Below are 25,000 nucleotides of genomic sequence, written 5' to 3'. Positions count from 1 at the left end.
TGTATTAATTTATCAGACGCTCTTTATCCAGAGTGACTTACAATAAACAAGGTATAAACACATAGAATGCAGAGACAGTGTCGTGTCTCAGTAAACTAGGAACCAAGAACCTATAGAATCAGTCTAAAACAATATAATAGCAAATCTAAATGACTATGATCTATGATCAAATCGCCTCTCAAATTGCCCGATCACAATGCATATATCACAGGCTACATCCCAAACGGGCTTGTCTGTGTCTTAATTACAGCGTTCAATGTCATTCCAACAGGACGACATCGCTGCTTTCCAACGATAAACACGTTATTTCTGGTCCCAGAGTGGAGCTCAGAGGGCAGCATTCCTCCAGGCAGAGTGACGCCCCTAGTGGCTCCAGGGAGTAAGCGTGGCCCAGCTTATAGTTCAACTCAGGGAATGAAAAGAAATCCCACCCTCTGCACATTTATAAACTGGCAGAAACTGTAGCAGTAAATAAAGATGTAAATACATAAATAATATGTCTTTGTCACAGTAAGACCAGTTAGCTTCAGAACATGTGGACCATGCAGCACAATTATATGCTCATGTTTTGCACTTTTTGGAACTAAGAGTTGCCATTATATAGCAAATATGTTTCTACTGTGAGTAACTAGAATGTAAAAAAAAGTTTTGGTTGACTATTAACTGAAACTCACACATTTTACATGAACATGGATTGGTGATCCGGTACCATAAAAAAAAAAGGCCATTTATAATCGTGATCGGGGGTAAGTTACCAAAGCCACACCTCCTGAATGTTATATAGAGTCTGGAACTACACCTCCTGAATGTTATATAGAGTCTGGAACTACACCTCCTGAATGTTATATAGAGTCTGGAACTACACCTCCTGAATGTTATATAGAGTCTGGAACTACACCTCCTGAATGTTATATAGAGTCTGGAACTACACCTCCTGAATGTTATATAGAGTCTGGAACTACACCTCCTGAATGTTATATAGAGTCTGGAACTACACCTCCTGAATGTTCTTTAGAGTCTGGAACTACACCTCCTGAATGTTATATAGAGTCTGAACTACACCTCCCAAAATCCGAGAGAGGAAACTGGCACTTCCGTTCACGAAAATATATTTTAAAATATCTTTACATTTTATGTTTTAATTTCCATTCCTGCTCAGCATCAAGCTATATATACTTCAATGATTTTGATTTATATTAGGATAAATCTGCGCGACTGTAAAGACGAAACGGAAGTGGGGAGGAGGCTTCACATCCGGTTTATATTCTAATCATGATCAGAGCTTCCGAGTCCACAGACTGTATGACCGGAATCATTTGTAAATTGTGGGAGGCAACAGTCTGGCCATGCAAGACACTATAGGGTGATGGTAATCTCCCAAACGTTTCCATTGGCCAGAAGCCAGTGATTAAAACACGCTGCTACAGAAACCAAGCTGCAGCGTCCGGAGTCAAGACATTCAAAGGTTTCTTGAACGCCTCACATTACGTCCCGGTGACCGGTCCGTCAGGACCTAGAGTGGATTACATTTAAACCCATTTTTGAACGCAATATAGTCTCTATGCACAGCAGCCATATTTGAAAGAAATTGGGCCTCTTTCTTAGTTCCTTTACAGGTGTTACCAATTATGAAGGCTCTGTTCCATTTAGTGTAGCACGGTGGTTCAGCTGGTTCTAGGACATTTTAATTTCAAGGACCTCCATAACTCTGAGAGTGTACAAATGGAACCAAATGGACCCGTTACACACCCGTTAAGGGGCCATTTGGAACCCCCTCAAGGAACCATGAGGGTCCCTGGACCACACTTTGAGACCCACTGGTGTAGCAGAGAGTGTTTCCAGTGAGTCAACACCCTGACTCTGTTTGACCAGAATGGAACAGAGCCTTCATTAGTATGGTAACAGTAACAGTATTGGTAACACCTGTGAAGGAAGTAAGGAAGAGGCCCAATTTATTTCCAATATGGCTGCTGTGCATAGAGAGCCTTACACATCACTGACACAGTGTAGGACAAGAATGGCAGGACGTTTACCACTGTGTCCTAGGCTGACAGCGCCGAACGTTCTGATTGGCTAACAGGGCTGACAGCGCCGAACGTTCTGATTGGCTAACAGGGCTGACAGCGCTGGACCACGTCCATCTCGGCTGTATAACGTCGTGTCATCCATCGTGTGAAGCTTCCTGTTCCGATTGGCTAACAGGTTGACAATAGGAACAGGTTGTGGTTTAGTAATGGATACGTTGTTGCACAGCGGTAAACAATATAACAGCCATTAAAACTCTCTGAAGACAAAGGCTCCGACATCAGGACAACATGTCACCCTTATTCTGATTGTAACAACTAAACCATTAACCCCTTGAAGTTGTGGAGTTCAATCAATTTACAATGTAGCCATTTATCAGACGCTCTTTATCTAGAGTGACTTACAGTAAACAAGGTAAACACATACATAGAAGAATACAGAGAGACAGTATTGTGTTACATACATTGTGTTGCATTTAGCAAACGCTCTCATCCAGAGCAACTTCTAGTGTGAGATCAGAGTAAACATGATCTCTATCAACAAGGTAAAAAGTCTCATAAGATGCAGAGAGAACATAGTAGAGCCTCAAAGAAACTATAGGAAGGATATATAGCAACTAAAGGTATATGTCCAGTTTGATGCTCATCTATCATTTAACAGCACAAAACATAAAACCATTACATTAAATATTAATAAGCTGCACCATGTGGCTGTGTATAGGTGACCTTTAAATATTCAGGTTTGTATAAAGATATACCATTAAAATAATGTCTACTTCAGCCTGACGTCATCACATCTGATCTGATCTAAACCACAGGATGGAGTTATTAATCAATTGATATCAGTACATTTAGTACATTTACTTACTGGAGTATTTCCAATTGTCTGTACTTTTACTTCTACTCCACTATATCTCAGAGGTAAATAGTGTACTTTCACTCCACTACAATTATATGAAAAGTTTAGTTACTAGTTACTTTGTAGATTTTGATTATTATTACAAAACATACAGTACCCACTTCAGCCCTATATACATTTCGGCCATTTGAAAACAGCAGATCTACAAGCTCACAATGCGTCGCAACGCGACGCATTGTGAGCTTGTAGATCTGCTATTTTCAAATGATTTGTATACATTTGAAAACTTCTGAAATGGGTCATTCTGCATAATGAGTACCAATATTTTTACTCAAGTAAATTTGAATTCCGGACTATACTTCGGAGTATTTCTATATTGCAGCATTGATACTTTTACTTAAGTAAGAAATGTGAATACTTTTTCCATCAATGTCACCTGCACAGCTAGATCCATAGTGAAAACTCAGTGATAGTGACAATGTGCTCTAGATGTATAAACACATATGCAGAAAGACAGTGTAGTGTCTCAGTAAACTATAGGATCCCTATAGAACACTATCATATCAAAATAATAATATACATTGAAACTATAGAAACTATTGGATGCCGCAGGTAAGCAAGTGAACCTATAGCATATGTCTAAATTACACCTTCATACCGTCGCACATAAGACTACATGCGGTCGTCAAGGCTACTGTTTCTTAGTGCAATTTGTAAGTAGTTTTAAGCTTTGAGGGATCGTGACAGATTCTTAAGGCAGGAAACATGTTTGGACAAAGTAGAAGAACAGTTGGAGACGTTTAGGGAGACGTTTAGGGAGGATATGATCTGCTGGAGGCTCTTCAATGCAACATGTTCCTTCAACAGAGAGAGAGAGAGAGAGAGAGAGAGAGAGAGAGAGAGAGAGAGAGAGAGAGATCAACGCAGTGTGTTTTTATTTTGCTGTTAAACGCTGCAGCTCTTCCTGAACGTCTCCTTAACACTATTGAAGTGGAGCTTCAACAGTGAAACCTCCTTTTCACTGCTTCACTTTAGTCTATCTGCACGCACACACATTCCTGACACACACTCCCCCCCACACACACACACACACACTCCCACACACACACACACACACACACACACACACACACACACACACACACACTCCCCCACACACACCTCTGTTCTCTGTCTGACAGACTTGGTGAGCTGGGCACTTTTCACAGCCTCGGAGCACAGAGGGCAAATGTGCCCCTTTCCCCTCCTCCACACACACACGTGCACACACACACACACACACACACACACACACAGGTTTTCTTTGAGTTCTAGGTTAAAGATTAGCATCTCTGATAACAGCAGCTCTGCTCCGTCCGTCAAAGAAACACGCTGATGGCAGGGCTTTGTGCGGTCTGCTTCAGGGCACGCACGCACGCACGCACACGCACACCCACACACACACACACACACACACACACACACACACACACACACACACACACACACACACACACACACACACACACACACACACACACACACACACACACACACACACACACACACACACACACACACACACACACACACACACACAGGGTTAAGGGGTTCTTTGGAGCTCCTGTTACACATATACTAAATATGTTCCAATGATAGTTTGTTTCCAAGCATTAAGTATATGAAGTGAAGCATAAGTCACATTTTAAGTCAGAGCTACAGTAGAGGCACAAACAGTAATTATTGAAGTTATGAGTCATTATCTGAAGAGCTTTTCTTATGAAATCTGGGTGGATGAGGGTGGGACGGGATAACACACAGAGATGATCTAAGAATTGTGTTCAATGTAATAATGTAATACGTTGAATAAATATTACAACATGTCTTTAAGCCTGTAGGCCTTTGACACACACACGCACTCGCGCACACGCACGCACGCACACACACACACACACACACACACACACACACACACACACACACACACACACACACACACACACACACACACACACACACACACACACACACACACACACACACACACACACACAATGCTGCAGTTTGTGAGCCTAAAAATGAGTCCAGAAAAACTTAACCGGGAATAACAGAATATGTTCGACTTAAACCCTTTGTTTCTGTGAAGAGATTTAATGTAGAACAAAAACAGAAAATACACTAGTACTGAGCCCTGACGGACTCCGGTCAACACACTTTGGGGTTAAAGTGGAGAGGAATGCTTTTTTCCTTCATTTCTCACTCCATGAAGCCTTGAATTCATGGAGATTCTTTTGTTTTTGTCGTATTCCTGACAATAATTTAATATTTGACCAATTGAAGTTAATAGGAAACTTATCTGAACAAGAGCAAAACCATATTTAAAACATTCAAATCAAAACATTCAAAATTATCAAATATTGAATTATTGGTTCAGGAGTGTGACAAAAACAAAAAATAATCTCCATGAATTCATGGCTTCATGGGGCGAGTAATTGATAGAGAAAGAGTCATGTTTTGGGTGCAGTGTTCCTTTAAGGCTTTGGGCCTGCATGTTGCAACAGACAGACAGAGAGAAAACATAACGAAATTAACGTAAAATGGGAATAATAGAATATATTCGATAAAATGTCCATGAGTCACCATATACATGCAACTGATATAATTGTAAATATAAAAATAAAATAAAGTCCAGCATCCAACACAAACATCAGTGTCCAATAATAAACCAGCTACTCATGAGAAACTCACATTCAACCATTTCTGCAAAAACATGCGCAGCGCTAATTGCTTCCAAATGTTCAGAACTATAAAATGATCTGTAATGTTATGACACTGAAGGCCTTACGCTGAGGCTGAACCGCAAGCATGTGGGCGTCAACACACACACACACACACACACACACACACACACACACACACACACACACACACACACACACACACACACACACACACACACACACACACACACACACACACACACACAGCGGACCTTTAAAACACCCACTTTGTTCACAATCAACAAGTAGATATAAAATATACACGAGGTTCTCATACGCAGGCACACAGACACGCACGCAGTGTCAGTTGGTCCGTTTACTTATCCAACAAAGACACAAAGTAGATTACAAATGTAACCAAATGGACCCAGCATTGGGTTCCATGTCTCTGTTCACATACATTCTGTTCTCTCCACATGTTTTATGATGATTTAAATCATTTAATGCCAGCAAACCAAACCAAACCAAACTAAACCAAACCAGACACGACAGCAGTGGTGGAAAAAGTACTCAGTACTCACATGTTTTACTTAAAGTAAAAAATATCAATACTGCAATGTCAAAAAAAGTCCAGAATTCAAAATTGACTTGAATAAAAGTACAAAAGTATTGGCATCAAAATGTACTGAAAGTACCAAAAGTAAAAGTACTCATTATGCAGAATGTCATATTTCACAAGTTTTCAAATGTATAAAATGTATTTGATTTTTTTTGGGGGGGAAATAGCAGATCTACAAGCTCACTATGCGTCCCATCGTCATGCATTGTGAGCTTATAGATCTGCTATTTTCAAATGAACGAAATGTATATAGGGCTGAAGTGGTTAATGTATGTTTTGTAATAATAATAATACAAATCTACAAAGTAACTAACTAAAGTTTTAAAATAATAAAAAGGTACAATATTTGCCTCTGAGATGTAGTGGAGTAGAAGTAAAAGCACTGAACATTGAAAATACTCGAGCGAAGTAAAAAAATCCTCAAATTTGTTCTTGTCCTTGAGTACTTGAGTAAATGTACTTAGTTACGTTCCACCACTGCTAATCAGAGCAACATGCAGGCAGCGCTGCGGGTTTGAACCAAACAGTGACTCACCTGTTCTGTAACTTCTGTTCTGTTGGTTGTTTGTGGATCCTTTCTCTCACATGTTGTTGTGCTGAGTTGTTGACGCGCAAATAACTTCAAATATCCAGTTTGTGTGTGTGGCCTACAAACACACACTGTGTGTTCCTCCTGTGTTCCAGTGACCCTCATAAACAATATAAATATCCTGCAGATCAAAGTAACATTGATTATAACGCGTCTCGACCCACTTTAATCCACGCGCTTTATAAAACAGTTTAAATTCATTTATTGTGACTGAGGTTCAGGTTCAGCTCTGATCTCTGATCTCTGGAGCTGTTGCTCCACTGTTTACCGGTATACGGTGACGTCACCTTTTCGTTGAACAGCTAGTGGTGGAGAAAGTACTCATATGTTTTACTCAAGTAAAAGTATCAATACTGCAATGTAGAAGTCTACTCCGTTACTAGTAAAAGGCCGGAATTAAAAATTCACTTGAGTAAAAGTACAAAAGTATTGATGTAAAAATAAAGTACCAAAAGTAAATGTACTAAAATGTTTGAAAATAGCCGATCACCACTGGCCTATATGGTGGTAGCTATATAACAATAACAATAACAATAACAATACATAATACCGTTATGAGGAACAACAATATAATGTATTATTGTATGTGTTGGGCTGCAGACAGACCTATTCTAACATCAATATAAGATTTTATAGAGAGTGAACGAGATGATATTTATTATTATTATTATTATTATTATTATTATTATTTCTGCTCTAAATTAATGCAATGTAACGTGACATAACGTAAAGTATAGTGTGCGCAAGGACGTGCGTGCGTGTGCGCTTACGGGTGATGCATAGCGCATCAGTGATTTCTGTGGAGAGAACCACATCATTGACCCCCCCATACCCCCCCCCCTTCTCTCATTTCTCTCTCTCTCTCTCTCTCTCTCTCTCTCTCTCCCCCCCCTCTCTCTCTCTCTCTCTCTCTCTCTCTCTCTCTCTCTCTGTATGTCTCTCTATCAGGTGTTGACATACCAGTGTAATCCGCTTTCAACATGAGGATGAGATGAGAATCCAAACTCCTCCAGGACTATTTATTTATTTATGTATTTGGTCACTTGGCACGAGGTAGTGGTGTTGATGATGATGATGATGATGAAGGAGGTGGTTCAACAGAAATGGGTTAAAAGTTGTGCTTTTTGGAGAGAAAGTTGTCAGGAAAAGAGTATTAGATATTTTTGGTCAGGTGGTTGATGATGATGATGATGATGATGACGATGGTAAAGTCATGTGACCTGCTGGAGGTCAACATATAAGAGGTGTTTTTATGATCAGACATCATCAGAGGAAATGCTTTCTATCAATGATGTATTTGTTGAAATTCAAACCAGGATTTGTGTAGATGTGTTCATAACAAATAACTCCATGTGAGCACATGGCGTTCTGTTTGTTGTGGCTGCTGTATTCAGAGTGAGACACTGCCCTGCTCCCATCCACTCAGTTCAATGCAGGTGCTGCCATCTTGTGAGGTTTTCAGCTATTATTTTAAATGGTCTGACGTCACGTTCTCTTTCTATAAAGATAGACCAATAGACGGGTTTCATGTTTGTAAACATTGAGAGGATATGACCGCGCAGAGGAGGGGGTAAGCCTATGGGTGCGTTTGGAAATTACGCACCGGAGCACACTCGCCTATTAGTTTGTATTGGCCAGTGCGCTCCACTGCCGCTCAGGGCTGTATTTTCGAACGCGCCTTTCCCCCAGGCATGCGCAGATTGCGCATTCTGCTCTGTGATGACGTCGCGCGGAAATCCGTCTATACATTGTGATGTAACACCTAGAAGTGATTCTCAGCCATTTTAATTACAGTGTGTGTGAGTGAGTGTACATTTGGTTCCGGTTGTACACTCTCTTAAGTTACAGACCCGTGAGGGTTCATTTGGTTTCGGACTATATCACTCATTTAGCTGGGGACCCCCTGGCATTGTTGACCCTTCAGCTTTAAAGGGTTAAACCACTTTGGTAGAGGTTTGGGTTGTGTAGTTACCTTGCCATGATGTAGCTCCAAAGATGGACAAGACATCAAAAAGAATTGCTCCATTGATTAGAAATTCATGATTTAAAATATGCTCCTCATTGACTTACATTGTACGGTAAAACAGCTCTCAAAGTCACTCTTTTAGCACATACACAAACACAAACAAAGTTGATTCAGACAATACAGAACATCACCAAACCCAGTGGCTTACAGTTTTTTTGTTTTTTATCAAAATGTTAACTTACTGTTGATTTTATTATTTGATCCGGATCCACGGATCCAGTCCGGGGTTTCTTATTAATACAAATGGCAAAATCAACAAGAAGTTATCATTTTTATTGAAAAAAAATTACTGGGTTTGGTGATGTTCTATATTGTCTGAATCAACTTTGTTTGTGTTCATGTATGTGCTAACAGAGTGACTTTGAGACCTGTTTCACCATACAATGTAACTTAAGTCAATGAGGAGCATATTTTGAATTATCAATTTCTAATCACAGCACAGCACAGCACAGCACAGTACAGCACAGCACAGCACAGTACAGTACAGCACAGCACAGCACAGTACAGTACAGTACAGCACAGCACAGCACAGCAACAGCACAGTACAGTACCATACAATGGAACAACAATGTTACATGACCTCTGGTGACCCCGCGGCCCAGGAGAACATGAAGGTTGAGGTGTGTTTGAAGATCTGTGCTGCTGACACTCTGCTGACACTGGAGAAGATCCATTCTGTGTGTGATGGACGCTCTTTATCTGTGATGAGCTTTGAAGTACAGCCTTTAGAGAGAGAGAGAGAGAGAGAGAGAGAGAGAGAGAGAGAGAGAGAGAGAGAGAGAGAGCGAGAGAGCTCACCTCCAGCTGTACTGCTGTCCTGACTAAACCAGGGGTCTTCAATGTTTTTCAGGCCAAGGACCACTTAGCTATAAGAGAGACATGAAGCAGGGACCCCCACTGCATATTGCATAAAGTTGCGTTGTGCAGATTAAACAGTTCCATATTTCATAGCTGACTTGCTTCATCCATCAGTGTTGGATTGATGTTAATGAATTGTGTTGTATTGTAATATCAGACATAACTTGACCTTTGGCTCTGTACTTGGTCTGTTCTTTTTTCCCCCTCTCTACACCAAACCTCTAATAGTCTTCGCTGAAAATAGCCGAATAGCCTACAAGCGCTGTGATGCGTTGTGAGCTTGTAGATCTGCCTTTTTTTTGCAAATGGTCTTCCCAGATTATAGGGATGCTAGGGTTCAAGTGCACGGTTAATACATTTGAATCATTTCTTCCCATCACACACAGACACAGGCCCCTTGTAGTAACTCTGAGGTCCCTCTATAGCAGTGGTTTTCAACCCTTTTCATATCAAGGTCCAATATTTATTCAGCATTTGAGCCACAGAACCACCGTTTGATGGCATTTAGACTCTCAGACCCAAAACTTAGAATATTTTATTATTGTTGGATACGATTTTGTTCACAATTACACGTTGTATTTATTGATGTGGTACCATAGGAGAGATAACAGGCAAAATAACTGTTATTTCATTAAGTAATGCAGATATTTAACATTAATGTAACTCTTGAGAGCGTAAAATGAAACCAAATGGACCCTTACGGGTCCATTTGGTTTCATTTTACGCTCTCAAGAGTTAAAGATCTATATAAGGATCCATTTAGTTACCAACTCTCCATCATTTAGCATGGGGACCACCTGGAACCCCCTCAAGGACCACTGGTGGTCCCCGGACCACTGGTTGAAAACCACTGCTCTATAGGGTCCTGGACCCCCTGTTGAAAACCCCTGGACTGAAGTATTGCTGGTGAAGAAGTGAGCAGTATATTCTTTATGATAAGAAAACAAAGTGTAGTTGTTGTGACCCTCAGGGTTTTACGTGAAAAAGGTATTTATTGGCTGTAGGACTGAAGTGAGCAGAGAGAAGGTTTCGGCAGTGGTGGAAAAAGTACTAAAATGTTTTACTTAAGTAAAACTATCAATACTGCAATGTAGAAATACTCCGTTACAAGTAAATCCAGAATTCAAAATTTACTTGAGTAAAAGTACAAAAGTATTGGTATCAAAATAGTACCAAAAGTAAAAGTTCTCATTATGCAGAATGTCCCATTTCACAAGTTCAACATGTATAAACATCTTTTGAAAATAGCAGATCTACAAGCTCACGATGATCTACAAGCTCACAATGATCTACAAGCTCACAATGGGTTTGGGAGATGTTTGGAGCATTATGTCAAAGTCTACCAGTGGCGCAGCATAAAGACCACCAAAGATGGTTAAGCTGGTGTTTATTCTGCCGCTAAATACATTATTCACAAGGTTGTATCTTAGTTTTTTAGTATTATTGTTGTTATGTTGTTGTGGACCTCACACACCTGCATGAGTAGTAAACAAATACAGCTTGTTGTTTCTTCAAGACGCTGGTGCCTGTATGGCAGTATAGGGTTCAACCTGGGTTTATGTTTTAATAACTGTTTCAGTGTGATGTACAGTCATGGGGCCCTGGCCCCCGGCCCGGCCGGCCCCCCTGGGGGACATATGGTAACGTTAGCACGTTAGCGCTCTTCTGTTTTCTTTGTTCCGAGTCACTTCGTCCAACTCCACGTGTTTCCACCCTGGATGAACCTTCAACCTCCGGCAGCACAGCATCATCATCATGGGGCTTTAGCTCCTCCCATCAACACCATGCAGGCCCAAGAGTTCAAAACCAACGCTGAATCCTAGTCTGACTGCAGGGTAATAGTTCAAAACCCCACCACAGTACTGGGATCACTTTGATACATCTGTGATCGTAGTAATACCTCAGTTTCTTCTTCTTTTGTGTATCATCCTCAAATGTACAGGGGGCAGGTGTTAATTATATAGATAGATAGATAGATAGATAGATAGATAGATAGATAGATAGATAGATAGATAGATAGATAGATAGATAGATAGATAGATAGATAGATAGATAGATAGATAGATAGACAGTTCAATACAACTTATAGCTGATCTGAAGCAGCGGACTCCAGTGAGCAGGCGGTTCCTCATTACCTCAGCAAACATTGTCAATGTTTGCTGAAACATCAAGAAATCACATGTTTGATTCATCAATATATTTAACCCATAACCCAAATCCATATCTGATTCACTCAGATAGGGATTAAAATCTTTGAGTCATGAGACTGGATTTTGTTTCAGTGCATATATTAACTTACTGTTAGCTGTCTGGATATTATTAGTGAATTTTATTTTTTTGGTAAACTCACAAAAAAGAAAATGACCTAATATATACGACCTACTACTTTAAAACCGGAGTGTTTTGCCTATTATTATTATTTGGGGGCCCTCATGGTTGGGAGTCATTGTTTTTTAGACAGACAACATGCAGATCTATTCCACAAACAGATATTGAAACCTAAACATTATAGAGAGAGAATCCTTCCTGTACGCAGTTAGAGGGGAGGGGTTGGGGTCAACAGGTCAAATCTAACTGTAAGAGGAGATTCCAGAGCACTTGGTGAGGACTGATCATTAAACATGGTGACTTATTACTGTTCAAGGCCAAAGGTCACCGGGGGGGGAGGGGTGATCTGTCATGGACGGCATGCAGGGAGACACCGCTCACACATGACTGCACCTTTTTTTCCCCCTTCCTTCCCCCTCAGAAATAATATTATACTACTATTGAATAATTAGTATAATAATACTTCTTTTAGTTCAGACTTTAACCTATAGGGCAGGGGTCTTCAACAGGGGGTCCGGGACCCCTAGGGGGTCCTCAGAGTTACTACAGGGGGTCCGCAAAGTCTTTGTGTAATATGTTTTTTTTTTTACCTTAACCACTTCAACCCTAGCATCCCTTTTCTGAGGAGAACTTTAGCCAAAAATAGCAGATCTACAAGCTCACAACGCCTCGCGCTGCGAGGCGTTGTGAGCTTGTAGATCGGCTATTTTTGTCAAAGAGGTGTAGATGTAGAGGGAAAAAAGAGCAGACCAAGTAAAAAAAAAGTTAAATCTGAAACACAATTTTATACAATATAGAGTAGGGGGTCCCTGCTTAATCTCTCTCTCAGCTAAGGGGTCCTTGGCCTGAAAACGTTGAAGACCCCCGCTATAGGGACAACACTCTGTTTAGTTGAGGCTACATTGAATTATTAATCTTTGGAAGCAGAGGTAATGGTCTCATAACAGATACATATCTTCAACGTTTCCACATTTGCAGAAATGTGGATTTTGTTTTATTTTCCAGAGCCGTGATTTTGGAATGTTCTGCTCTTTGGCAGCAAAGTGTTGAGTCTGTGTTTCATGTTCTCTGAGGTCAGTCAGACACAGAAAGTTCATGAATTAATACATGAAGAAAAGTTACAAATAAATATATAATACATAAAAAGCTTGACATACCAAGTGTGCAGCTTGAACCTCTGATAAGCATAATAGAAACATTTCATGTATGTGTGAGTGTGAGTGTGAGTGTGAGTGCGTGTGCGTGTGCGTGTGCGTGTGCGTGCGTGTGCGTGTGCGTGCGTGCGTGTGTGCGTGTGTCCGTGTACGTGTGTGTGTGTGTGTGTGTGTGTGTGTGTGTGTGTGTGTGCGCGCGCGTGCACGTGCACGTGCGTGCGTGTGCGTGTGTTGTGTGTGTGTGCGTGTGCGTGCGTGTGTGTGTGTGTGCGCGTGTGTGTGCGTGTGTGCGTGTGTGCGTGTGTGCGTGTGTGCGTGTGTGTGTGTGTGTGTGTGTGCTGGTCAGTGACGTCCCGGTCAGACCATTTTCCAGATAAGGAGGAAGGGAGACAGAGAGAAAAACAAACCCACTGATAATGGAGTTGAGACTAAAACAAAACAGTGCAGAATCAGATCTGCAAGTCCAGCTGCTTGTTAAACTATATCAGAGAATAACATCACTGGGTCTGAGCCTTATATATACTACACTGTAAAAACAGTCTTCATTTGACTCTGAGAGTGGCCAAATGTAACATTTGTATAGCCTATACTGTATAAAATTGTACTGAAGTACAGTACTTGAGTATATGTACTTAGTTACTTTCCACCACTGTTGATTTCATCAGTGTTGTGGCAGGTGGTAACTCACCCAAAACCCTCATGTTACTATTGACTTATTCCTTTAAAAACGTCATAATAAATGACTTATTACTTGGTATCAATACTAGTTACAAAATTACAAGTTATACAACTATTACTCTTTATATACTGAGGGTCAGGGTGCTGAAACGGAATAGATCTACAAGCTAACAATGTGTCACATTGCAACTTCCTATACTATATGGAGTTTATAAATGATAGATTAATAGTATTTCTGGCCAAAACAAATCACATTCATCGTAACTCAGTAACCTTTTGATTGATTGAATACTTTATTGACAGTTTTCAAATAGTTCAGTGGGATTATACAATACATGGTGCTAAAAGGATAACACAAAAAACCCTTATAAAGGGCTTGTTTCCATTGTGGTCCTGTAGCTCAAGTGACTTGGATTAATAACTATAACATGATTATATAGTGTTATATGGCGATTGTAATACGTTATGCTACTAGTTAGTTGGGGAAAGTAATATATAACTTTATTAACTAGTTACTGCCCACCACCCACTAGTTTGACCCCCAGCCCCCCCAGTACTAGAGACCAGGAGGAGATCTCACACACTTAACGGTCAAAATCCTCCTTCTTTCTCCTTTTGAAAAGTGTCTCCTCAGCTGTTCTGTGTGAGAGGCCAGCCGCCTCTCTTTGTCTGCAGGCTGCTAAAGCTAAAGCTACATGCTAACTAAAGGCAGGGTGAGTGGGCTGGTGGATGGGGAGACCTCCTTTTTTTTTTTTTTTTTTCTTCCCATCACTTTAACTTTATACCAGCGGCCCTCCAGTCCTGCTGTGGTCCGGGCCCGGAGGTCTACAGCCTATAGGGGGGCTTCTTGAAGCTTAAAGAACAGCAGCATGCAGCCACTGTAGGCCGGGGGGGTTCGGGACTCTATATAGGAACAAGAAGAACCAGGATGGTGGACCTTGGCCAGAGTTGTGTGTGAGTGAGTGTTCAGGGCTATAATAAATAAGTTTGTAGGAGGAGAGGAGAGGAGAGAGGAGAGAGAGAGAGAGGAGTAGAGGAGTGCTGGGGGGATCCCGGAGCTTTGATTTATGTGTTTGGGGGGAAGCTGTCACCAACAGCAAGCCGAGGAGAGAACAGAGAAGCCAACGATTTTATTCCATGCAGTGGTTTTATTAACAGACGCAACGGAACAGCCACGCAGAGAGAGAGACAGACTCTACATCTCTCTCTCTTTTCTCTTTCTTTCTTTCTTTCTTTCTTTCTTTCTCTCTTTTCTCTACATGGATGCGATGCAATTATTAACTCACTTTTTCCCCCACAATGTTTTCCTCGTGGACCAACGGGCTCTCTCTCTCTCTCTCTCTCTCTCTCTCATACCTGCTGCCAGCAGCACAACAACACCAAACCTCTGCTATTCCGTCATGGATTCTTCTTCTTGTACATCATCATCATCATCATCATCATCATCATCTTCATCTTCATCTTCATCTTCATCATCATCATCTTCATCATAATCGTCATCCGAACCCGGGCCTTGTTTTTAATATTCTACACAGATGATGCGTTTTGTTGTCAAACCGACGCCATTTCATCCATTATCCATTAAAACCGGGAACGCATCTCTCTGTCATTTTTAAGATGTCTTTGGCTATTCAAAATATAGCAGATCTACAAGCTCATATAGCGCGGCACGAACCTGCTATTTTTTGAACAGCCAAAAAGAGATCTAAAAATGACAGAGAGATGCGTTTCCAGTTGAATGGATTAATGTCATTAATATTGTCTCGGCTCTCTCTCTCTGGATGTCTGCATGCCGGCCCAGCAGCGCTGCTCTGCGGGTTACTGATGCTTATTTATGGGCTGTGCTTATGGAAGCCGGAGGGTTGGACCGGGTTGGACCGGGTCAGCAGCACGTCTCGGCCCCGGCTTTTAGAAACAGCTGTTCGCTTCGTGGGGGAACGAACCAGCTCGTTTGTTGATGATGTGTTCTGAGACTGTTTAGCGGCGCCGTTTGTCAATTTACGGCCACTTTGTTTGTTTGTTAATTATTTATTTATTTAATAACAAATATTTGTTATTGGTTTGTGGACACATTGTGGTGTAATGTGTCCATTCCACGTCCTGGTTGTTCGTTCCTGTGTGTTGGTTATTTATTACAATTTAAAGTTAATTGGGTGATTGATTGTCGATGGAGTTATTACTGTTAATAATAATAATAATAATACAGATTCTTATTAAACGTTTTCTTATTAAATTCTTCTTTTTTTCAGTCATAATCATGTGGATTTGGGCCCTTGTTGTGCCTTTTCTCGCGTCATGTTTTCAGTCTTTATTTTTATTTGTAGGCCATGTAGCTCATACAGGCCCTATAAATACCACACGATGTTAACAACAGGCCTACATCCATGTCCTTAATACATGTATTTAGAGGATAATCCTATTATTATAAATAGTAATGTTTTATGGTCTCGCATAGCTCATCTTTATAGGTCTAATAATTCAAACCATATGGAGGCTAATATATCCTGGCTGACAGGCAGGGGAAGACCTGCTAAATATGATATTTAGTCATCTGATCCCTGGATCAATAAAAAAAAACATGATCTTTTTTCTTTCCAGAACAATCTCCAGATTATCCCGCCACCCCCCCAACTCCCCCCCTCCCCCCCTCCCCCGCGCTCTCTTCGCTCGTGATTCCATTTATTCCGGGATTTAACAGATTTTTCCCGGGAATAATTGAAGGTTAATGATAGCTGTCAGCAGCGGCTCGTCACTTTATCGGATCTTTACCCTCCAGACCTTCTTTGATTGCATCTCTCTCTCTTTTTTCCTCTTTTCTTTTCTTTTCTTTCACCCCCCCCCCCTCTATCTCTTTCTTTCTTTCTTTTTTTCTGTAGTTCCTAGAAGTCTGGAAGCCTCGCGCTTTGATTACAAATACAAGAAATAAGAAGCAGTCTCCCGGTAAGTGAGTGATATATTACATGACATGTATTATTAACATATATTTTACATCACATAATAATTACTCATTACAGTACATATTGTTGAATTGTGTCGGGCAGAAATCTCCAACCCCAAGTTTCACATGTGTTTCTTTATCTGTTTGTAAATCAAAGCCCTATAGCCTACTTCATCACACAAGAGCGTCCCACAAAAGGATTTAAAATAGTGAAAATAGCCGATCTACAAGCACACAATAAAAGGCCATGTGTGCTTGTAGATCGGCTATTTTCACTATTTTAAATCCTTTTTAAAATCATATTGAAAAAAAAGGCAGAGTTTTGAACATACGAGGTTTCCTTGCTGTCACATAATGCACTATGATGTGTGTGTATAGGCCTGTATAGGCTTATGGTTATGCAATATTCTGCGTTACCTTATTTCACACAATGCTGTGTCGGTATTTAAGTATGCAATGTGTTGTAATGCTGTAATATATACATATAGTATTTGGGATATTTATGTATATTGTTTGCATTTGAAGAGCTTGGTAACTGCTGGTTGGTTTAGTTGTGGTGAATGCTTTTTTTTATCCTGCGCTGTAAAAATCCTCGGTTTTAATTGAGTTATAAAATTATTTAAACACAATGTACACTGAGGATTTTAATGTGTAATATATATAGGCCCAATGCACAGAGAGGCTAATTATAGTGGAGTGTAGTTTAGCCTATATGATTCAGACTGGCCTAATTCAACTTATGGTGGTTTTATATATAGGCCACTTCATATGTTTGTTTATTAAAGCGTATAGTTTCCCAACAAACCTGGATTCAGAATATCAGATGCTCTGCAAGTTTTCACAGTGAAAACAAGAACATTATTACGTGTTTCTCTCATCATCATTATTGAAAATCAGAACGCGTGAAGAAACCATTTGAAGGAATTTAATCAACGTAATAATGCTACAATGATTCTAATCAAAGCAAATGTTTGTAATTCACTGTTCTGCTTCCAGAAAGCTGTGCAACGAATGAACCGATAAGATATTAGTTAGTTTGCATGTTTTATTATTATTATTATTATTAAAACATAAGGCTAGAAATGGTTTAAAATGCGTTTTTATTGGCGCGAGATCTCTCCATAACCTCAGCCTGGTGACGTCATAATGGCTTTGGAAGCTGGAACAGTCAACAGCACGAGACACTCAGGCCTGTGAGCACGTGACAGGAAATTATTCATTATTAATTTAACTATGACTGGAGTCAGAATTGTTGTTTTCATGAAGGCTGGAATATGGTGGATATTAGAATTATTAAGTTTTATAATGGTCCTATGGCTGAATGGAATTGTGTCGAAGCCCTGTGTGTGTGTGTGTGTGTGTGTGTGTGTGTGTGTGTGTGTGTGTGTGTGTGTGTGTGTGTGTGTGTGTGTGTGTGTGTGTGTGTGTGTGTGTGTGTGTGTGTGTGTGTGTGTGTGTGTGTGTGTGGGGTGGGGGGGTGATGTAATGCAATGTAACGTAATGTAGGTCAATGTGATGACACGCGCTAATGTAATCTCTCTGTGTGTGCATGCATGTGTGCGTGCGTGCGTGCGTAGCCAGGGGATATGAATGTATCATTTCATATCATATCTCAGACAGAGGAGCAGCAACAACAGCTACTGATCATTAATATAATGATATGAGAGTAATATTATTAATATTGTAACCTATGGGGTCAGTTATATATAAGTACTTAGTCATATAGTGATAACAGCTGAAGTTAGCATTAATAGCAATAGCAGTAGCCTCTAGGCTATATTCTAATTAATGATTGATTAATTGAATGCTTTATTAGTCAAGAGAAAAAAATGAGTCAGTAAAACATTAAGGCCAAAAGCATAACAGTCCTGGGGACTTGTTTCCATTGTGGTCCTATGCACTCAATTCATCAACAGAACATAGAATATTAACACTTTGATACATTTCATCAACAAATACAAATAGACAGCCTATATATTTACACAGGAGAAAAAGGAGAAAGAGGAAAAACAATGGGATTTAATATCTATCTCCCCTTGTATAGCTTTCTGACAGATGATTTTCAGGACAGTTTAGAATAGAAAGAACCCAGTGATTCACATCCTTTAAAGGATGGACATTGTACATGATGGTGGCATAGTAGAAGGAGAATTTCCCCTTGCATGTTTGTGCTAAATTTGGCTAAATAGTAGCAGTGGTGGAAAAAAGTATTCACATGTTTTACTTAAGTAAAAGTATCAATACTGCAATGCCAAGTATTCATAATATACTTGAGTAAAAGTACAAAAGTGTTGGCATCAAAATGTACTTGTGTAAGTGCCAAAAGTAAAAGTACTCAATATGCAGAATGTCCCGTTTCACAAGTGTTCACAATGTATATAAATCTTTTGAAAATAGCTATTTTCGGCTATTTTCAAATAGCCAAAGTATATAGGGATAAAATCTAGAAAGTAACTATAACCAAAGTTTCAAGTAAAGAAGTAAAAGTACTGAAAACTGGAAATACTCCAGTAAAGTCAAATTACCTCAAAATAATAGTAGGCCTGGTGGTATACTACTACTATAGTACTAGCCTAATAGTATTAGCTGTATCTTAGCAGTAGCCTAATAGCAGTGAGGGAATACCAATAACTACGGTATATCTCATTAATTTAATTAATAACAGAAACAAACACATATTGGTATTGGAATCCATTGAGCTGTATATTTATATTACATTTTATCACAGACAGACAGACAGACAGACAGACAGACAGACAGACAGACAGACAGACAGACAGACAGACAGACAGACAGACAGACAGACAGACAGACAGACAGACAAAATAACAAAAACAGAAATCCTTTACAAGCTTGAACGTGAATCCTGAATATTTCCTTCTCTTCTCTTCTCTTCTCTTCTCTTCTCTTCTCTTCTCTTCTCTTCTCTTCTCTTCTCTTCTCTTCTCTTCTCTTCTCTTCTCTTCTCTTCTCTTCTCCCCTCTCCTCTCCTCTCCTCTCCTCTCCTCTCCTGCTTACTCAACAGTAAAGGGAACAGACTGTGAAAAGACAAAAAGCTACTGGTTTAATTAGTAAGCAGTTTTTTGGTGTTTTGTTCCATGTTTGCCATGAGTTAGCAGATCACACACAGAGAGAGAGAGAGAGAGAGAGAGAGAGAGAGAGAGAGAGAGTTGCAGACGGGTGCGTGTCTTGTCCTTTCAGCCCCACACCGCGCGCTATCTATTTTAAAGTTGTTCTGTTTACACACACACACACACACACACACACACACACACACACACACACGAGAACTCATAAATCTTGCGTATAGAGTAAACGACAGGAGTGTCGTCCTGAATAGTAAAAATAGAGAGAGAGAGAGAGAGAGAGAGAGAGAGAGAGAGAGAGAGAGAGAGAGAGAGAGAGAGAGAGAGAGAGAACTTTCTAAAAACAAAAACACTTTCATAATATCATTAATTTCCATTTGGGGCTATCCTCTCTCTCTCTCTCTCTCTCTCTCTCTCTCTCTCTCTCTCTCTCTCTCTCTCTCTCTCTCTCTCTCTCTCTCTCTCTCTCTCTACAGGAAGTTGAACTCTGTAATGTCCTTTAAAAAAACGCGGAAGTGAAAGGGAAGGGAGTTGCCATAGCAACCAGTTATCTATAGATAAGTCCTGTTTCTTTAAAAATGTCTCAGTTCCACTCCTCTTGCTGTCATCTGTTCATCCTCCCAGACCTCCCTCCCTCTCTCCTCTGTTTGCTTCTCGTCTCATTTGTTTTGTGATAAGTTATGAGGCGATGAAACGTCAACAATACAGAGAGGAGTGTTCTACAGCTTCTGCTGAAAGACACGAGAGAGAGAGAGACATAGAATATACACTGAGAGAGAGAGAGAGAGAGAGAGAGAGAGAGAGAGACATAGAATATACACTGAGAGAGAGAGAGAGAGAGAGAGAGAGAGAGAGAGAGAGAGAGAGAGAGAGAGAGAGAGAGAGAGAGAGAGAGACAGACATAGAATATACACTGAGAGAGAGAGAGAGAGAGAGAGAGAGAGAGAGAGAGAGAGAGAGAGAGAGAGAGAGAGAGAGAGGTCAGATTTCATTGCTGCCAGGCAGAAAAGCTCCATATTTACGTCTTTTCCCCCCGTAAATTAATGCCCTATACTTACTATTACTGTCACAATAGCAGATCTACAAGCTCAAAACACTTCCATTACGGAAGTGTTTTGAGCTTGTAGATCTGCTATTTTTGGATGTGAATGGTGAAAACTAAGTAAGGCTGGTATTGTGTGAAGTGAGGTGTCAGCACATTGTTGCCACATTGTGTCAGACTGTGTGTGACTGATACATTCATCTGATACTTTGTGGCTCAACAAACAACCAGCAGCACTCTGGGTGTGAGCCAATCAGAGTGTTACACAACACCTACGTCCATCCCATAACGTAGAAGAAGTCACCGATACTCCTCCATTCATAGAATTACAACATGTTTTACTATTAACTGTTACTGTGTGTAACAACACAAGACATGCTGTTCTCAATTAATAACATACATTATCACTTTATTAAAGGACTACTTCATATAATAGGTCCTCACTAATGCTCATTTATTATTATGTTTTAGTTATGCGAGGACAATAGCTTCTGTTCCAGCATGCTAACTGTACAGGAATAGAAAGCCTGTAGTTTCTATGAGCTTGGATTATCCAATGATGATGTCACTGGTAGACAGGTTTCTGAACTGTCCACAGCCCTCCTCTGAGCGATGGTGGGAAAAGTACTCAAATGTTTTACATAAGTAAAAGTATCAATACTGCAAAAGTAAAAGTCCGGAATTCAAAATTTACTTGAGTAAAAGTACAAAAGTATTGGTATCAAAATGTACTTAAAGTACCAAAAGTAAAAGTACTAAAATGTTTGAAAGTAGCAGATCTACAAGCTCACAACGCGTCGCGGCGCGTTGTGAGCTTGTAGATCTGCTATTCTCAAATAGTCTAGGTATAAATAGGGCTAAAGTGGTTAATGTATGTTTTATAATGTAATAATGTATATCTGGAAAGTAACTAGTAACTAAAGTTTTCAAATAATTGTAGTGGAGTAAAAGTACAATATTTGCCTCTGAGATGTAGTGGAGTAGAAGTAAAAGTACCTCAAAATTCTACTTAAGTACAGTACTTGAGTAAATGTACTTTACACCGCTGCCTCTGAGACACATGAGTGAGTAGAAATCTTAGAATGAGCATTAGACTCAATTACCAATTACATGAAGATAAGGTTGAAAATGGGTGAACGCAAGACATACAGGTCTCAATAATAATTTAAAAAAATAGTTATAACTTTTTAAGTTAACTTTAGACTCACACAGGGCACAGTGGAAGTAACTGAAACATAATTTAAACCTCATCCTAAAAGGACGTGTGAGTATGATCTATACTGCTAGAACAGACGTCATTAGAAGGAGACACTTCTAAAGAATTAAGGCCATGTTGTAATCCTCCAGCTCCACTGTATCAGTGCTGAGTAAAAGGGGGCATATATAGCATCTTCTGTTGCCTAGCAACGGGGGAGAAACTGAGAGATGGTGTTTTTTTTGTTTTGTTACATTTATTCTAAGAGTCACGTGGTTCATCACATTCATAAATAACAATACAAAAATGCATAAATCAAATATAAATAGTTGCATTAATAGACATATATGGCTACTGCATTCTATCATATAGTGGTTAATCTCAACCTTAATCTCGATAAAGGTCCACTTGAAAAAGTCCAAAGTGTTTGGTCCACCCATCTGCCGTATTAAGATTTATTTGTGTTCTGCTGGATAAATGGAGCTAATATTATAAGTTCCTATTCATCATTATCGCAATGAAAACTCATTTGTCAAAGTCATACCAAAAAATACAATTTGCTTTAAACATTATTATTATATATATTTTGTTCATTCAAGTTATATTATCATTGAAATCTATGTTTTGTCAATGAGTTGCATGCAGGGACCCCTTTGCAACATCCTCACGTCCCGCCAGTGGGCCCCAAGCCACAGGTTGAGAACCACTGTTATATCAGTTATTATTCCAACGTTCATTTACAATAACATATCATCTTAAAAGTGATGCCACTACATCTGAAATGATCATGAAAAGAAGATAAACTTCATAGTTTAAAATACAGATGAATAAATGAGTAGTCTTTTTGTTAAAAGTTAAAAGCTCTATATTGTGATAGTAATCATTGCTATAGAGTGTTTGTTCAGTAACAGTGTTAAATAGCTCTATATTGTGATAGTAATCATTACTATAGAGTGTGTGTTCAGTAACAGGAGTCTCCATGTCTCTCCAGCTCTATAATAAACAGAAAATGCATTTGCAGGTGGGTTGAAAAATGAGAGAAACAGATTTTCTGTTTAATAAAGAGCTAGAGAGACACGGAGATTCCTGTTACTGGACAAATACTATAGTGATACTGTCACAATATAGAGCTATTTAACACTCAATTTAATACAAATATAACTTACCCTACTTTTAACGTCAAAAAAACATCATGGATGCCTCATGCTTTCTTGGTAGAAATTAGCATAATTTCTGAGCATCATGCATGCATTTGACGTGAAGTAACTGAAGTAACGTGAAGTAACGTGAAGGAGCTCCGTTACATTTTCTGCTCCTTGCTGCGGATTCACTCTGAACTGGAGGCCCGTCCGTGCGCGTCAACACACAACAATGAACCTGACACTAGGGTGCGCGCAGCACCACCACCACCACTGCTGCTGCTGCTAGAAGATTAGCTTCAGGATCTAGAGCAACAAACACCTACATAACTCCACAACCCCAGAAACACACACACAGAGACACACCAAGACACGCACGAGGAAGATGGGGATGAAGAGTTGATGAAAGAAGGGGGAAAAAATAAGAGGGGAGAAATTAAAGGAATAACGGAAGAACACAGAATTAAAAATGCGAATGGGGTGACATTTGGCGTCGGGCCTAGTGAGTGTGTGTGTGTGTGTGTGTGTGTGTGTGTGTGTGTGTGTGTGTGTGTGTGTGTGTGTGTGTGTGTGTGTGTGTGTGTGTGTGTGTGTGTGTGTGTGTGTGTGTGTGCGTGCGCGCTATTAACTGCGCGTTGAATGTGATGGTTTCCAAACCCTGCTGTCTGTCTGTCTGTCTGTCTGTCTGTCTGTCTGTCTGTCTGTCTGTCTGTCTGTCTGTCTGTCTGTCTGAGCGACAGAGGCTAAAAGGGGAGAAATTTGAGGCCATTGTTATCGGCGGAACAGCCGCGCGGGTCTGGATGGCGCGCTGCGTGCGTGAGAGACGAGCCGAGCAGCAGCTATAGTGTTGGTGTAGAGGGAAGCGGAGGGGGGCATCCTGCCATCCTAACAGCCTGCCATCCATCCTGCCACCCATCCACACAGACGGTGTATAGCCTAGTGGTGTAGAGGGAGACCGTCTCGGCTCTGTGCCTGCAGCCCGCACCGACCCGCCCGCATGTCCGTTACCTTGTCCCCCCTCCTGAGGCGCTCCTCTCCTCCATGACACTCCGCTCCTCCGCTCAGCCTCCAGGAGGACGCACGGAGCCTCTGCGCGGCCGCTGGAAGCTGCTCGTTCTGACGCTGTTAGTGTGGAGGACGGCCGAGAGGAGAGGAGAGGGACCGGGAGGAGGAGGAGAGACCAGGCTGCGTGGGCTTCTGGAGGAACCGAGGAGATCCGAGGAGCCGGGAGGAGAAGGAGAGGGAGAGGGAGGAATAACACTACTGCTAGCGGGCTCTGGAGGAGACACTGAAAAACAACCGAACGAGAAGAGAAGCAGAAGGAGGAGGCTGTTTTATATTCTGGAACCGACCGACCGCTTGGAGGAAAGAGAGAGAGAGAGAGTGTGTGGAGAGGAGGTGAAGAAAAGAGGAGAGGAGAGAGAGAGGGAGAAGAAAGAGAGGAGAGGAGAGGAGGCTCGGTTCCATGAGTCTGGGGGGGTTCGTTTGTTTTATCATTGATTATCGGCCGGTGCTGAAGAACGAGCATAAATCTGTGATGTGCTTCTGGTGGGGCTGAGAGGTAAGGAAGTGTGTGTGTGTGTGTGTGTGTGTGTGTGTGTGTGTGTGTGTGTGTGTGTGTGTGTGTGTGTGTGTGTGTGTGTGTGTGTGTGTGTGTGTGTGTGTGTGTGTGTGTGTGTGTGTGTGTGTGTGTGTGACACAGTACGCGGGTCCAGCAGTGTGTGAGTCTCTATCAGCGGGTTGGTTTGTGAATGGCGGAGCGCCTC

General features: G+C 40.7%; 1 protein-coding gene across 1 annotated transcript in view; it reads left to right on the top strand.

The window, feature by feature from the left end:
• hoxb3a (homeobox B3a) overlaps window positions 1-25,000 on the top strand; it is a 43,310-nt gene that overhangs the window by 3,025 nt on the left and 15,285 nt on the right. Inside the window, 1 exon segment of the mRNA XM_084072498.1 lies at window positions 16,711-16,774. The gene's annotated coding sequence lies outside the window, so the exon portion shown is untranslated.

Source organism: Gymnoscopelus microlampas (assembly GCF_963454915.1).
Source record: "Gymnoscopelus microlampas genome assembly, chromosome: 11".
Taxonomy (NCBI): Eukaryota; Metazoa; Chordata; class Actinopteri; order Myctophiformes; family Myctophidae; genus Gymnoscopelus; species Gymnoscopelus microlampas.
The sequence above is the reverse complement of the archived record's forward strand: the minus strand, read 5'-3'. Positions and strand labels throughout refer to the sequence as shown.